Below are 16,219 nucleotides of genomic sequence, written 5' to 3' on the forward strand. Positions count from 1 at the left end.
CGTCGAATATTGAAATATAATGCACCAATTAACTCACGGGTTTAAATTTTTAAATTTTCTTGGTGAACGAACTAAAGGCCCAAACGCAATGATAGCGGAACGGCAACGGAATGCGGAACCGGTTCGCCAGTATGAATCACACCATCTGGACTGAGCTGACAACGGATGAAATTGAACCAACACTGAATCGACCAGCTTGTTGTAGTTCACGCTGGCGAACCGGTTCCGCATTCCGTTGCCGTTCCGCTACCATTGCGTTTGGGCCTTAACTCGTCAATGCAGCAGTGGAGCAAATCATCGTAGGAGCCTCGGAAAAGTTCATGTAGATCATAAAACGAGACAAGAAGTACAGAACATATATGTGTTTTATCTGTTTTTTAATGCATGCTTTAAAAATTTGACACCTGTTACTTCAGAAACTTCACAGACTTACGATATAGACTCAATTAACACTTTAAACCATGCCTTTAAATCTATTATGCAAAAACAACGTAAAACACAAGTATGTGAGAAAAATTCAAACATATTCTTAGTTTGTTCTGGCCACAAACAATAATTGGTTTAAAACAAACATATATGTTTCATTTCAAACAATCTTGTTTGACATTAGAAATGAATATCCTACTTTGGTTTGTTTTCAGCTGCTTCTATTAGAAACAAACATGAGTATTTTTCATTCTAATAATAAACGGTGTTATTTTCGATTTAAATGAGCATTATTTGTATCCATGTCAAACACAAGGATAAAGGCCCAAACGCAATGAAAGCGGAACGGCAACGGAAAGCGGAACCGGTTCACCAGGATGAACTATAGCATGCAAGTAGACTCAGTATTGGTTCACTTTCATTCGTTGATAGCTCAGTCGAGATGATGTGATTCATGCTGGCGAACCGGTTCCGCATTCCGTTGCCGTTCCGCTATCATTGCGTTTGGGCCTTAACTGGAGTGATCACGAATTCGTGTTCTCCAAATTTTTTTAACAAGCTCGCATTTACGAACTTTGAGCATTCAGTTCCGTGATTTCACCAGACAATCTACCCCTTTTTCTACCCTGATTTTGGTACAGCCATGAATGACCATGAAGGAATTGGGTTGTTAAGCGATGACAAAAATAGAGGTTTTCGTAGATTGATCGAAAAAGCACATTTTGCTAATTACAACACAATTTTATTGCGCTTCAATATTCCAATTTTGCCATTTTAAAAGATTAATGCATACCGAAATCTCAACAGCTGAACGGTCGGTGATTTGAATTTTCGAGCGCGGCTGTCAAAACTACCGAACGTTCGGTAGTTTTTACCGAAAAAATGTAATCCATGACCCCCGGTTGTTTTTCCTCCTGCTTCTCATCATCACAATACAAAAAGACAAAATATCACAATAATCTCATATTTTTATTCAATCTTCATGATTGTACGATATTCATTCGGGTTTAAACTGCTTTACGACACGGATAGATCCAGAACCAAGCAATACTGAGAATGAGGCTGTCGTTGTTGCTGGTGAAAGCTGGCTACGTTGCAACTAATGCGGGACGGACAAAACGGCTTCTACGTGGTGGTTCCTAGTAGCGTACTGCAAATAATTTTGTTTATTATTGTATAGAACATTAAAAAACTATTATGCTTACCTTCATCCTAATAGTTTTTACACAAAATGTTTGCAGCTGCTTCCAAAGACCCACAAGAAAAAAAAACAAACACACATGACATGGTGCTGCCAATTTGCAGATTTACCGATTCCGGTAAATTAGCAGATTAATTACCGAAACATCGGTTGAATGTTTCACCGTTGTCGGTAATGCTGGCGAATCACAGACGCTTCAGTAAAAAGTATGACAGATTCACGTCAATTTACCGAAATTCGGTAGTTTTGCTGTCAAAAACTACTGGATTACCGAAAAGTTTGTAATTTAGTGAATTACAGATCAAATTCGGTGATTTTGTTTACCGAACTCTCACACTCTGTTTGAGTGTGAATGAATAGGACAAGAAACGGTCAAGAAATGATTCTGAGTAGAGCTGATTTCCTAACGTCGGTAACGCCTGCCGTACAAATTAAATGGAGCTGTCACTTTTCTGTACGGAATAATGTGTCGCTTAAATATTCCGCAAGTAAAAGTGACAATTGGCTCATGCTGGATCAAACATTACTCTGGTAAAAAGGAAAAAAAAACTTGAGCACTTTACGTTTCAGGTGCATTCCACGCATAATGGGAAGTATGCACTTCAACAGAAAAGTAATCGCCTATCTCGATGCGTGGGAAATTTCTTGCAAGAAATGCTTAAGAAAAGCATTTTTCTTTGATCGCAGTACGCAGTTCAAAAGAAATGTCAAATCAAATGGAGCACACTGTAGAAAATTTCTTGACCATTTCTTGAGCAGAAATGTTTACTTTTCTTGAGCGGAACAGCATACCTAGCTTAATAATCCATTTTCAGAGTAGTTTTGGATTAGCTGATCGCTCATTTCATGAATGAAAATTTGACAGGAGGCAGTTGCGTATCATGTAAAAGTAGCAGCAATACCATCAATGTTGTCGTTTCGTAAAATTGATTATTGAGCCAACTGAAATCAGGGAATAATTCCGCATACCGGGTACCCCCGATGGTTTGACCACATTTAATCTGAACACTTTTTAATTTGTACCCCGCTAATTTGCACATCGTTCAGATTAAAAATGGTTCAAACGCCATTTAGCTCATGGGACGGAGTTAAGTGAAATGGAACGCAGTGGAACGGAACCCAAAATCAAACAAAACAATGAAAGAGGTTACCAGAAACACGATTCTAGGGTGACTAGATGTTCAAATTAAAAATGCATCCCGATGGTTTGCATGAGGTACCGTTCAAATTAGCGGTGGTGCACGGTACTCAACTTTGTAATGTTTTTCGTTTGTTTTCAAGTCAAATTTTTGTCATGTTTTTTTAGATTTTGTCACACCCCTCGGTTTTAAACTCATAGTTTTGGGTGTATTTTGTTTTCCGTGCCCCTTGCGAAATGTCAGATAGGAACAACCCCAGTGTTAAAATTTAAGCCCCTGTGGTGTTTCTGTCGACTAAGCGAACGTCAAACATGATTAAAAGTGTCAAGGTTCATTTATGAACCCAATAGGGTCCTAAAGGCCTGTACCAATTTTAGTGCCAAAAGCTTAAGTTTAGGCCGAAAACACATGTTTACTAAATTTTTCAATGTTTTTCTTTTGTTTGAGTCTAAAAAACATTTTTTTAGTTTTTGTCACTCTCCTTGGCTTAAATTTAAATTTTGGGTGTATTTTGCTTTCCGTGTCCTTTCCGAAATGTCAGATAGGAACAACCCCAGTGTTAAAACTAAAAGCCCTGTGGTGTTTTTGTTGATTGAGCGACCATCAAACATGATCAAAAGTGTCAAGGTTCATTTATGGCCCCAATTTTTAAATTAAGCTAAGTATGCTGTTCCGCTCAAGAGAAGTAAAAATTTCTGCCCAAGAAATGCTCAAGAAATTTCCTACAGTGAGCTCCATTTGAATTGACATTTCTTTTCAACTGCGTACTGCGATAAAAGAAAAATGCTTTTCTTGAGCATTTCTTGCAAGAAATTCCCCACGCATCGAGATAGGCGATTACTTTTCTGTTGAAGTGCATACTTCGCTTTAAAGTTTAAATATGATATAGCCGTCATTTGAGCGGGAAAAATTGCTAAGATACACAGCAAAAAATAATGTAATTTGCATCGATGTAATTCATCCGATGTAATGAAAATCCGATGTAACAGCAAAAATCAGATGCATAATAGCACATTTTTGATGTTATATTACATCGCCCTGAAATTACACGGAAACAAGATTATCATTTCTCATTACATGGTTCTTGCGTAATATTCACATCTAAAATATAGAAATATTACACACAAACCGCTGCAACCAAGTCATTCCGACGAACGTTGTCATATTACACAGATTCGAATGTTATTTTGCATCTCTCATTGATGCGATAGTAAGTCTCGCAACACTGCCATAGTTTGTTTTGCGCATCATGGCGGTCGATGTGGCAATCGTTGCAGTTCGTGTTGTTTTGAGTTTCGTTGCGGCTTTTGGTGAGTTTTATTGAAAAAAATCTCCTTAGAACGAGTTTTACACGTAAGATAATAAATAATATTTCGGTTTAATTTCAACAGGTACGGCTCATCTCGGTCGCAGTAGCTGTAAATTCGGACACTTTCTTCGGATCCATCACCTTCCTCGTTCGGAAGCAGAAGGTTCCGGTGCCACTCATATCCAGGATGGAAGGAACAGACTTGGAATACAAGTCCGAACGTAGGTATTGGGGGAAGTGGGGATGATTCCCCATGGCAGGAGGATGGAAGTACAATGGCAGAGAAGCCTACGGATTTTTGTTGTGTACCTGGATGAGCTGGAGAAAGTAACCAATTACATCCATGAATGCCCGATCCGGTGAATCCCTAATACAGCCAACCAACGATAACGATACAGGTAAGTAGGTGAAAATCAATGGTAATCTAGTAAGTACAATCACTCAAATTATGCTGGAATGGCATCGCCTATGCCAGAGGATTAGCCCTGCCGAGGCTAGTCCTCTGTAACAATATTTAAAACGGCAAGAATGTTCTTTTTCTTGACATTACGTCCTCACTGGGACTGAGCCTGGTTCTCTGCTTAGTGCTCTTATGAGTAGTTCGGCAGTTATTAATTGAGAGCTTTTTTTGCCAAAGTTGCTATTTTCGCATTCGTATATCGTGTGGCTGGGCTGGCAGGTACGATGATACTCTATGCCAAGGGAAGTCAACGAAATTTCCATTACGAAAAGATCCTGGACCGACCGGGATTCGAACCCAGACACCTTCAGCATGGCATTGCTTTGTAGCCGTGGACTCTAACCACTCGGCTAAGGAAGGCCCCGGCTAGGATGTGTTAAAGTGATATATGCACTGGCACCATCACTCTGGCACAGTCTATGCTGGCACCTCCCCGAATAAGTACCGCAAGGAGGTTCCAAGGAGAAAAGTTTCTGATGCTAAGGCTCCTTAGGGTTTGTGTATTCTGTACACATCTACAATACATGGAAGGGTTTGGGTGAGTACAAAGTTGGTTGTGCGGCTTCCTCACATTCCCTGAGTTATCTTCTCAGGAGTCTGCGTGCAGATGGGTCCATGTAAAAATACACAATCAGTTCTTCAGAACTGTCCCTATCAAAATAGCTAGAACATATCATGTAACTCCACTGTAATGTCTACTACTACTGAGGAATACTTTTCAAGGTGTTTTAAGGAATACTTCTCCTAAGTTCTTCAGGTGTTCTTTTGAAACTCATCTAAGAAGTTTGTAATTTTATTCATTCATTCAGCCTATTAGTTACAAAACTTTCAATCAGGTAAAGGAAAAGACATATTTCCGAAAATTCTACCAAGTAGGGTGCAGAGTTACTTGGGCACTTCCATGATTCACTTTGGCACGGGGGTTTTTTCTCGGCCGAATTTTCTGAAACTTTGCAATTAGAAGCACTTCAATACGACGCCTATGTGACCAAATATGAGCTGAGTAGCTTTCAAAAAACCCCACTGCCGAAGTGAATCAAAATTGCCAAGAATAGGATCCGGCCCTACACAGTATTGGACAAAACATTTGAAACTTGTTTGATTTTCCATAAAAAATGGTCAACTATGGAAGGCCAGATCTCAGTTATTTATTGACCCATTTGAATGAAATTTTTACAGCAAATCAGACATACAATTTCAACAATATAATATGAACGATTTTTCTATTTGGTCAAGAAATTTTCTAAGGTGAGCTCCATTCGAAATGACATTTCTTTTCAACTGCGTACTGCGATCAAAGAAAAATGCTTTTCTTGATCATTTCTTGCAAGAAATTTCCTACGCATCGAGATAGGCGATTACTTTTCTGTTGAACTGCATACTTCAGATAAGAGTTCAAAACAGTGGACACAAAACTGCGGCCCTCAATCAGGTTTTGTGCGGCCCATGGAGGAATTTTGCATATTGGAGTAGTGTGGCCTGCTTGTTGTGATTTCAGAATTTCAAAATTTATAATTTGTAAACTGCCCATAAACGCATAGTTGTCCCATGTGAATAGGAATCCAAGCAAACTTGAGACTGACATGTGTTTATGGGCAGTAAAATCTAGCAATCTTTTCCTGTAGTGGGCCATTCGATTAATTTTAAGATTTTCTTTTTTGCCATGTGTTGAGCAAGGGAATGGCTAGACATTAATACTATTGGTGTCGATCAGTTTGCCTTTTGCTAACCAGGATGATCCGTAGCCACTATTACTATTAGCTAGCGAGAAACATCGTCATCATGTACGACGTAGGGAATATTACTTTGAGGAAAATTACTAGTAGATTCACTGAGTTCAAATGAGTGGCGACAATCTTATTTTAATATGGTTTTTACATTGCCATAATAAGAAATGCCTCTATTGTAACAACGGTATAAATAATCTAATTCCAGCTTCATTTTCGCAAAATTTACAAGTAGAAAGTAGGCGTTGTGAAGCATTGCATTTGCCACCGAAAAGTGAATCTTATAGGAGACTGTAATAGAAGCCTAAGGCAACTATAATCTTAAATATTCACTATAAAAATGACTATGGAAAGTAAGACGCTGAGATCGATCATTAGGGTACACTTGCTAGTTTCGAGAAATTGTTGAACATACAAAGAAAGTGACTTTTTTCTTTAAGGATATATGAACGTAATGACCAATAAATACTTTTAACAACAAAATATGAAATTAACTTGAACTACTACTAAACAGCCTATTTTTGTTAAGACTTGACGACAATTGACATTTAGGACTAATCTTACGTAAAAGACAGGAGTAATCAGAATAGCACTTAAATGCCAAATTATTCAAAATCATTTCGAGTAGACAGTATTAGTAATGACACTACTGCACTACTATTTCAAACAAATTCTGATGGAGCTGCTGATTTTCACAATGCTTACTTTTCTCAGAAGCAAGGGAATATGGGTATTTTTCAAAAACTACCACTTCACAATACTAATAAAAAACAGTGTTCATGTGGGCACCAGCCTAGTCCGACTGAGTATTGGTCCTGGTAGAGGGGAAACTTGGCAAAAATCAGACCGAGGGTTCAGCCTTGACAAGATAAGCTGTCAGGCAGCTCCAACTGAATACCATATAAAAAAATATTAATAATTTTATTCAATATAGTTTTGCTAGTTTTGTAATAATTAATATTTGACATCCAAAAGATACAAGATACAAGCATTGAACAAATCCTTCTAATTATATTACATTCATTTCTTATATCTAGATGTTCTGTGTTGGACAGCACTATCATCTTAATTTGGTAAAACAAAATTAAGCTTTTGTTAACATGTGGTTAACAACATTATACTTCATTTGCCGTAGCAGCTCAGAATTTTTACAGAAGTGTTAACTTCACCTGCTCATAAGAGAGAAAAACAAATCAATTTACTTAACCTAACTTGATCTAAATATATAACACATTAATCGTGGCAATAGAAGATTGCAACGATTTTTGTCTTAAATTATTAATTATTTTATGTGACATTTGTTCCAATGTTTCAACATTCGATATTCTTTGTAACTCATTAGTACTAGAGATGTACCGAATAATCGGAATATCTCGATTATTTTGATTTTGCCGATTATTCGGTCAGCGGATAATAATTATATTATCTTTATAATTATGCGAGGCAGTGGTCTGCGGTCTGTTTGCTCATATTTCTATGAAGCACGTTCAGAAGTCAGAAACTTCAGAAACACAGAAATCCTCAGAACTTACGATTTTCGTAAATTCTGCAAACTGTTTCAAAAGCTCGAGAAGACTCATTTATTCCCATTCATACTGAGTTCGATTCTTTACCGATGAATCTTTCCCTGGTCAAAACACCTCGCTTTTTGTTTTAATCAAAGATTATAAAAAAGTAGTTTTTAAAAAATTGGACCAGCATCAGGGTGTTATTCGGCCAAATATAAAGATTTTGTTTTGCCGAATAAATATTAAGTTATTATTTATTTGGCCGAATGTCATTTCAACTATCCGGTATTCGACCAAAGGCTAGAGTTTTGAAAAAAATAAAAAAAGAGTTATATTTCTTTTGTTTTGTGTTTGAACTATTTGAGAACGCTGAAAATTTTATTTAAAAAAAATCCATTAAGCATATTTTGAAATTTCTCAAATTCTGATAAAGCTAAGGCTAAGTAATTCTGGAAATGTTTAATGGATATCAAGACTATGTTATCACTGATATTATTCTTGAAATATTGTTGAAAATAAAAAAAGGCTTCTTCTTTCTGAAGTTACATAACAAAAGAGACAGAGCCTGCTCCTCAGATTAGTCTTCTTAAGAGCACTCCTACAGTTATTAACTGAAAGCTTACTTTGCCAATTGACCATCCGTGATACTGTATGCTCTGCTCCATGAAATTCTACAACATTCCAACGCTACCATACAACCTTTTACAATTATTTGTAAACATTTTCCTAGTAATCATCCTCTAGTTATTTTTCCAGATATTCTTACTGAAATTTCTGTGAAATTTTCCAGCAATTTTTGCTGAAAAGTACCAACACTCTATTCCTAATTATAAAATAATTCCTCAAGAAGTTCCTTCGTAGGTATATTTTTTTATTTACTTTTACCGCTTTTTAGGAACTCTTCCATGAGTTACTGTATTAATACGTGGGAAATTCAGTCAAGGAATCGCCTAAGATTGCACTGATCGCGGTACGCAGTTGAAAAGTCAAACAGAAGTTGCTGTAGACAATTCCTGCAAGGGATTATCAAGAAATTTCTTGAGCGATTTCAGCTGAAATTGGGCTTCAACGTAGAATCAGAATACGTAAAAAACTGGATACCCCTAAACAAGCCAATTCAGCTGGATATATTAAATCCAGATCTGATATTCGATTGACAATTTTCAAAAATAACCTTAGCAATTTAACTATAGAATTCTCAAAGATTTCCTCAAGAATCCAGGACTTCTTGAGAAGGTGTTTGCAGAAGTTTATTGGGAATTTCTACAGAAGTTACAACAGAAATTATCTAAGAAAATATCTCCTGGATTTTATATAGAAATCTCTTCAGTGATTTCTATATAAAATCCTCGAAAACTCACTAGAGACATCCCTGGAAGAATTGTTTGAAGAAATCTTCAAAGGAATTTCTGGAGTAAGTCTTGAAGATATTCTTAGAGAAATTCTTGGTTAAAATCTTAAAGAAACCCATAACGAAATTTTTGCAGGAAATTCTAATGGTCGTGGAAGAAACTCTGGAGAGATATTTGGAGATAAATTATTCCAAAAAATATCATGGAACAAATCCTAAGGAAATTGAAGGATAAACTACTGAAGGACTTGGAACTTTCTCTAGAAATTTTCTCAATAGTTTATGGAGGACTTCCTGAAGAAATTCCAGTGTAAGATTTCTGGAATTATCCTCAATAATTTTAATTCATAAAGGTTCTTCTTCTTGGTATTACATCCCTATTGGTACATAGCTTTTTATCAGCTGTTTTAAGTGTGTTAAGAGTACTTCCACAGTTTTAACTAAGAGCTTTCTTTTCCAAAGCTGCCAAGGTACGGAGATATTCTATACTCTGGAAAGTCCAAAAAATACCATTAGGAAAATATTCTGGACCGACCGGGAATCGAACCCAGTTACTTTATCTTAGTTACCTTACCGAACCAGTTATCAGTTACCTAGATCCAGTTACCTAGTATATGTGCGTTTCATGACGATTTGCTCTCCTGATGCGTTAGTTTGGAACGTTTTCACCAGCTGTCAGTCTTCCTAACGGGTCGGATTCGCTACTTGGAAGGCAGTCGTGTTCCAATGAGCGAATCCCCGCTGGGACATCATCACTAGGCTGAAAATTTATCTTAATTCTTACAGGTACCTTAAAGGAATTGCTCTGTAAAAACACTAAGGGCCGGTTTCTTCACCACCGCTTAGGCCCTAAACCTAGTTTAACTATATGGGTAAGTGTGGTTTACGGCTTAAGCCAAGGTGAAGAAATCGGCCCTAAATGAACTCCTGAAGAAATCTTCTAAGTATCTAGCTTAGAGCAAATACATGAGTTAAATTATGTTAAGTTTCTGAGAAAATCATGCAAAAACATACTATAATAATGTCGTAATGTCAAAAGGAATTCATAAAAAAACTGTTGAAAATATCTTTAGGGAATGTCTGGTCGGATTATCTGAGAAATATCGATAAGAACTTTTATATCTTCTTTTTTTTTTTGTTTATTTGGACCCTGTATGATCTCGTTTTGATCCTTTTTTCAGCATGGATTATTTTTATTTTTAGTTTTTAAGACGCTTGGTCACTACGAGCCCTGTGGGATTTTTGAATATATTTGATTATGAGTAGAAATCCTCCGAATAAAAAATAAATCATCACTAAATTTTTCAGAATTCTTGAATAAATTCTCGCAGGATTCATACAAGATCTTATGAATTCAAAAAAAAATGGTAAGCGATTACATAAAGTATTCAAAAATAAATAGAAAATTTTTGTGAAAAATAAAAAAAAGACCCTAATATTTTTTTTCAAAATTTTCGATCTAAACATGGGAAAATTCGTAGAAGAAATAAAAAATCCCTAGTGTATTGTGTGAAAACCCTGTTCAAAGAATTCTCAAGTATCTCGAGTAGAAAAAAATAACTATGGATAAGTTCTAAAAGTCCGAGGATTTTTAAAAAAATCCTGAGATCAAATAAATTATGGAAAAATCCAAAAGGGATCACTAGATAAAATTCCAGGAGAAGCTCCTGAAAGAATTTTCTTGGGTAAGAACTCCTGCAGGAACCAGGGTATTTAACTTGGATACGTATATAATTTGGGATTTATGGACAAAAGGTCGAAAGACAAAACTTCGAAATGACAAAAGGTCGAAACGACAAAAGGTCGAAAATAGTTTGCTTGGCTAGTAATGTTATGCTCATTTAAGCTTGATTTGCTGCTGAACAAGAATCGCTAAAGAAATTTCTCGCCGATTCCTTGCAGAAATTTTCTACAGCGACTCCCGTTTGAACTGACATCTCTTTTCAACTGCGTACTGCGATCAGAAAAAAGCGCTTCCTTGATCGATTCCTTGCAGGAATTTTCCGTGCATCAAGATAGGCCAAGAAATTACTTGTCAGCAGCGAATCAGGCTTTACAGTGAGATGGTGAGAAATAAATGTACGGAAAATCATCTTTTGCATTATTCAGACACTATACTACTAAATCATGATGACAATTTTCATAACAATTACAAAATGGCTTCAAAAATATAAAAATCGTAAATTGTATGAACAAAGAATCTGTGAAACCTATGAATTCAAGAGAATGTACATCTCAAGAACAAATGCAATAATAGCGCTTAAAATTGGCATTCATAAAAGGTTTAAAAGTGGTAATGTGATGAAATATGTCTAATATGAAAGCCAAGTCTATGTAGAATCTTAACATGGGCTTATAAAAACCCAAACGCAATGATAGCGGAACGGCAACGGAATGCGGAACCGGTTCGCCAGTATGAATCACACCATCTCGACTGAGCTGACAACGGATGAAATTGAACCAACACTGAATCGACAAGCTTGTTGTAGTTCACGCTGGCGAACCGGTTCCGCATTCCGTTGCCGTTCCGCTACCATTGCGTTTGGGCCTTAAGGCATAAATCAGATGATATCCAAAATAGATTATGGTTTTTGTTCAGTAGATATAATTTGGCCATCTGATAAAACACACTGAAATGTCGCATGCATGCGTACGTGCAGGCGAATTTCGTGGATCTGATAATATTTTCTTGCATTAAATGCAATTATTATCATTAATATACACATCCAATAATAATGCACATGTAAACTCTTTAAACTTTATGATATGAACGTAATTTTAAGAAACCATTGTATGGATATTGAGATAACCTGTTCAAATTATATATAAGGGCGTCTAAAATGTATATTTAGTTTCCGAAATATATAACAGGTCTCTAAAAACGCTACAATTTTTATTTTTTTTTATTACCAGAAATTCTAAGTACATCAAGACAATAAGCATATAAGTAACATCAAGTAATAATATATTAGTCTCTTATGCAGTAAATTGATCGCCGTTTCCAGACATATCCTGAGCCTGTCCAAAATACATGATTTATCCTTTGCATAAATTTCATAAAAATAGGACTTTTAAAATCTATCCTTTCGGAATCCCGGATTTATTTCGAGGAACATTTAAATGTATTTATTAAACTTCTTATGGAAATCTTGGAAGAATCTCAAATGAAACTCTAAGTTTTTGCAGTATTAAACCCAGAGGGAATTTAACAAGCATTTTTAAAAGTTATTAAAGAGGAATTCAAGTATGAATAAAAAGACTCAAATAATTACTCCATAAGCAATTCCTAAAGAAATATCAAAAGTAGCCTATGGAGTAATTTCATAAGATACCTCCAGATGGAATTTATCATTGGTTCAAAAACCTTTGGTCAAATTTAACAGGAGATCTTGTAGGAATTCCACAAAGATATCTGTGCAATTTCGAAAAATAATATCTTGATAAAGTTTGGAAGCAATTTCACATAGACCTCCAGGAAAAATCGGAATGTAGCCTGTGCAAGAATTGAAAAAATGAGGGATTAAAAAAATAAATTCATGTGAAAATCAAACTTTGCCGGAATTTCAGAAGACTGCGGACTGGACTGCGAACTGCGGCCTCATAAGTGCGAAAGCGTGAATAAAAGTGCGGGATTGCATCGAATCACATTGGTGTCTTCAGAGCACTTATTCTCTGATTTACAAAGAAAAAGCCCCCGAAGACACCTTTCCGATTTGATACCATTGCGCACTTTTATTGGTGATTACGCACTTGTAAAAACTTCTGCGATAGTCCAGTGGTGAAAGAAATGCGCAATATAAAAGTGAGAAACCCCATCCAATTTAAGAAATTTCCTCATGAAGGAATTGATAAGAAGCTACTGATGGAATTTCTGGAAGGGTTTCTGAATAAATTGTAGGGTTTTTGAATAAATTGCAGGAAGAACTCAAAAGCAATTCTTGGAGAAAAAATAGAAGAAATTCGAAAATGCCAGGAAGAATTACTTAGATATTTTTAAAGAAGGAGCTCTTGACGACATTCGGAAGAATCTCCCAAAAAAAAGCTCTTACATAAGGTATTCCTTAGATAAATTCATCAGGATCTCTATAGAGATAGAACAAGTTTAGAAAGGAACTTCTCAAGTAATTACAGGAGAAATTTGAAAAGGAGAATTCTTATTTCGTTGATTTCGTTGAAGGGGTAGTCGGGGCAGTTTCGGCAATGGGGTGGAATGAAAACTGTATAAAAATTATATTGATGATTATTTAGCCACCATCAGCGCAAGGATTACCTATGGCTGCAGAATCATATCGGGATGGAATGATCTACCTGATGGTTTGTTGTAGCAGGGCTAGTTAATATCTTTGAAGACCTTTGGAAGACAACACTAAGGCTGTTTTCTCATGACAAAAGGCTGGCGACCCCACGCACTTTCATCCAGTCAACAGTTCAATTAACTCCCTTATGCTACCCCTCCCCAATACCCAATATATAGTAATATATCATATAAAGTGTTATTAAAGTATCCTGTAGTGTTATTAAAGTATCCTGTTCCCACGGTAGACTAACAAAAACCCATTTTCCAGTTAACAAGTTTTATTATGATCACCAGGGTAGTGAAGTAGTCATAAGTATAACTCTCGCATAGTTTTTGAAATGCTCAGAAGCGAAATTGACCGCAGATTGTGCAGTTTGCCGATCTGAGTTGATCGGAACAAACCCGATCACCAATAGCCCTTAATAAAACACAGGCCATGGAAGGCCCAATTGAAACGAACTCACCGGATCCAACATTCAGCTGAAACGTTCCGTCGTTGCGGAATCGTTCAAGAGGAAACACGAGCGCGCTGACAGTCCAACGTGTAGCAGTAATCCTTAGTGGGGGTATTGTTGCACAATATCACGGTTGGCACATCACATCCCGAAATGAACGTACTTAAACCAACACGAACTAACTTGAAGATTTTAAAATGAGTACACAAACTTTTCTTTACCTGTATAAAACAAAATAAAACTTCAAATGAACTGTATAAAAATTATATTGCTCAAAAATTAAAAAAAAAATGTGTTCTGTATCTCAGAGCCACCCTAACTCGATGATCTCTTCAATATCGAGTTAGGGAAATGTTACTGTATTATGCAAATCACCTACAATAATCTTTTGATAAAAGAAATCTGTACAGGAATTCCTCGCGGAATTCTCGAATGGCTTCTTTAGCGAAAATAAACTTGAAAACCTCAGAGGAACCGTGGTTGGAATTTCAACTAGATAACGAGAAGAGATATTCCTTGCAAAAAATCAGACGAGGAAACTGTTTTTAGAATTTCTAAATTTTCAGGTGAACTTATAGCAGGAGGATTTCCTGAAGCAAATTTGTTGAAATCTTTGCACCTAAGAATGCCCCTGTCGATCTGTTAATGCAAAATACTACAATCCTAAACATGTATAAACTAATACAATATTTTCTTTTCTTTGGTTTTAGATTGGTACGAAAAACATGAACGGGCTCTGTGAATCATTGAACTGGTTGCTGAGGGGACCAAACCACATCCTCGAGTGCACGTATCTAATCTGGAAGGGTTCACTGCGGTTCCTCGGATTCATGATTTGAAGCCTCCCAGCCTTATGCTCTACATTTGAATAATTCTCCAATAAATATGTAATACCTAAATGCTGCAATAAAAATAATTGATAATTGAAATGATTCCGTATGGGCCCATTCATAAATTTCATAACGCTGAAGGGGGTCGGTGGGTATCCTGAATATGTTACAGCCAATACAAAATTTGGATAATATTCATATAAAAAGCGTCACTGGGGGGTAGGTGGGTGTCGAAAATGGATATTTTTAGCGTTATGAAATTTGTGAATAAACCCTATTGATGTTTTTTTTTTGTTTAAAACATATTTTATCTTTTTTCCCATCAAGTTCTCATCAATGGTTGATTAAATTGCTTTCATGAATTCCAAAATTATAACACTTAATAACCCAATCTGCATGGGTAAAAGTCGATTTTAAATCATAAATATGGTTTAAGATCTAATAAGAATAAAAAGCAATTTAGTCAACCATTGAGCAGAATCTGCGATCGTTTTTTTTTCGATCAAATCGCTTAGATTACATGGCTCTAATATTACATCGCATCGATTACATCGTCTTGGGTACGTTGAAACAACTACATCGGAAAAATTACATCGGTCGCGTTTATTACACCAATAGCCCGCGAGTACGTCGGGCTGTGTAATATAACACAAGCGAGGGAATGACTTGGTTGCAGCGGTTTCGATGTAATATTCAACAACTTTTTTTGCTGTATAGTTGCAGTAACATGCTCTTTCGTGTCATTAAATAAAAACAAGATTTCATTCAACATTTTAGGACCCAATTCATAAATTAAAGTTTAAATGTGATATAGCCGTCATTTGAGCGGGATAAATTGCTAAAGTAGTTGCCGTAACATGCTCCTTCGAGTTGTTAAATAAAAACAAGATATTAAACATATAAGGACGCTATCGGTCGTAAAAAGGGGGACATCGGTGACAGTTTGACGTCTATGTTTCTGTGTATCCAACATTTTGCGAATGTAATGGTTGTCACAAACTGGCAAACTTTCTGATGCACGCACTGAAATTCATACATTTTGCCTTATAAAGGATGGAACGTATATTGCAATACAAACGCTTTATGTATCGTTCTAGCATCATCCCACATCAAGGCGTCGATATGAGCGGGATGTACGCACGAACCTATCCATCTTTTTACGAACGCTAATGGCTGCCGCAAACAGGCTCGCTTTCTGGTAGGGATCAGACGTTTGGCTTAAGTTCGTTCAAAATAAAGCGACCCAAGCCAAACGTCAAATCGATTTATCCTTGCTAGAAAGCGAGGCCATCCGCGTTGGCCATTAGCGCTTTTAAAAAGCTGGATCGATCGCACGGTTCTTGGTTTGATTCCAGGTGTCCGCGAACACTATTTTTGTTTTCCAATTTCGGTTTCATAAGGTATTATGTATCCGGTAGAAATCAAGACCAACATTTATTTATAATTATTGTTTTCTCGGGCCCCGTGCGTCGCAGCTAATATGTGAAAAGTGTGCTATGTTCATAAAAATCGTAAG

General features: G+C 36.4%; 1 long non-coding RNA gene across 1 annotated transcript; it reads left to right on the top strand.

Moving 5' to 3' along the window:
* The first annotated feature begins 3,705 nt into the window (after positions 1–3,705).
* On the top strand, positions 3,706–14,805 carry LOC110674088. The gene is made up of 3 exons (XR_002498635.1): positions 3,706–4,076; positions 4,158–4,473; positions 14,584–14,805. It is a non-coding gene; the product is annotated as an uncharacterized LOC110674088 (long non-coding RNA).
* Positions 14,806–16,219: the final 1,414 nt, after the last annotated feature.

The sequence above is a fragment of the Aedes aegypti genome, chromosome 1 (assembly GCF_002204515.2).
Source record: "Aedes aegypti strain LVP_AGWG chromosome 1, AaegL5.0 Primary Assembly, whole genome shotgun sequence".
Taxonomy (NCBI): Eukaryota; Metazoa; Arthropoda; class Insecta; order Diptera; family Culicidae; genus Aedes; species Aedes aegypti.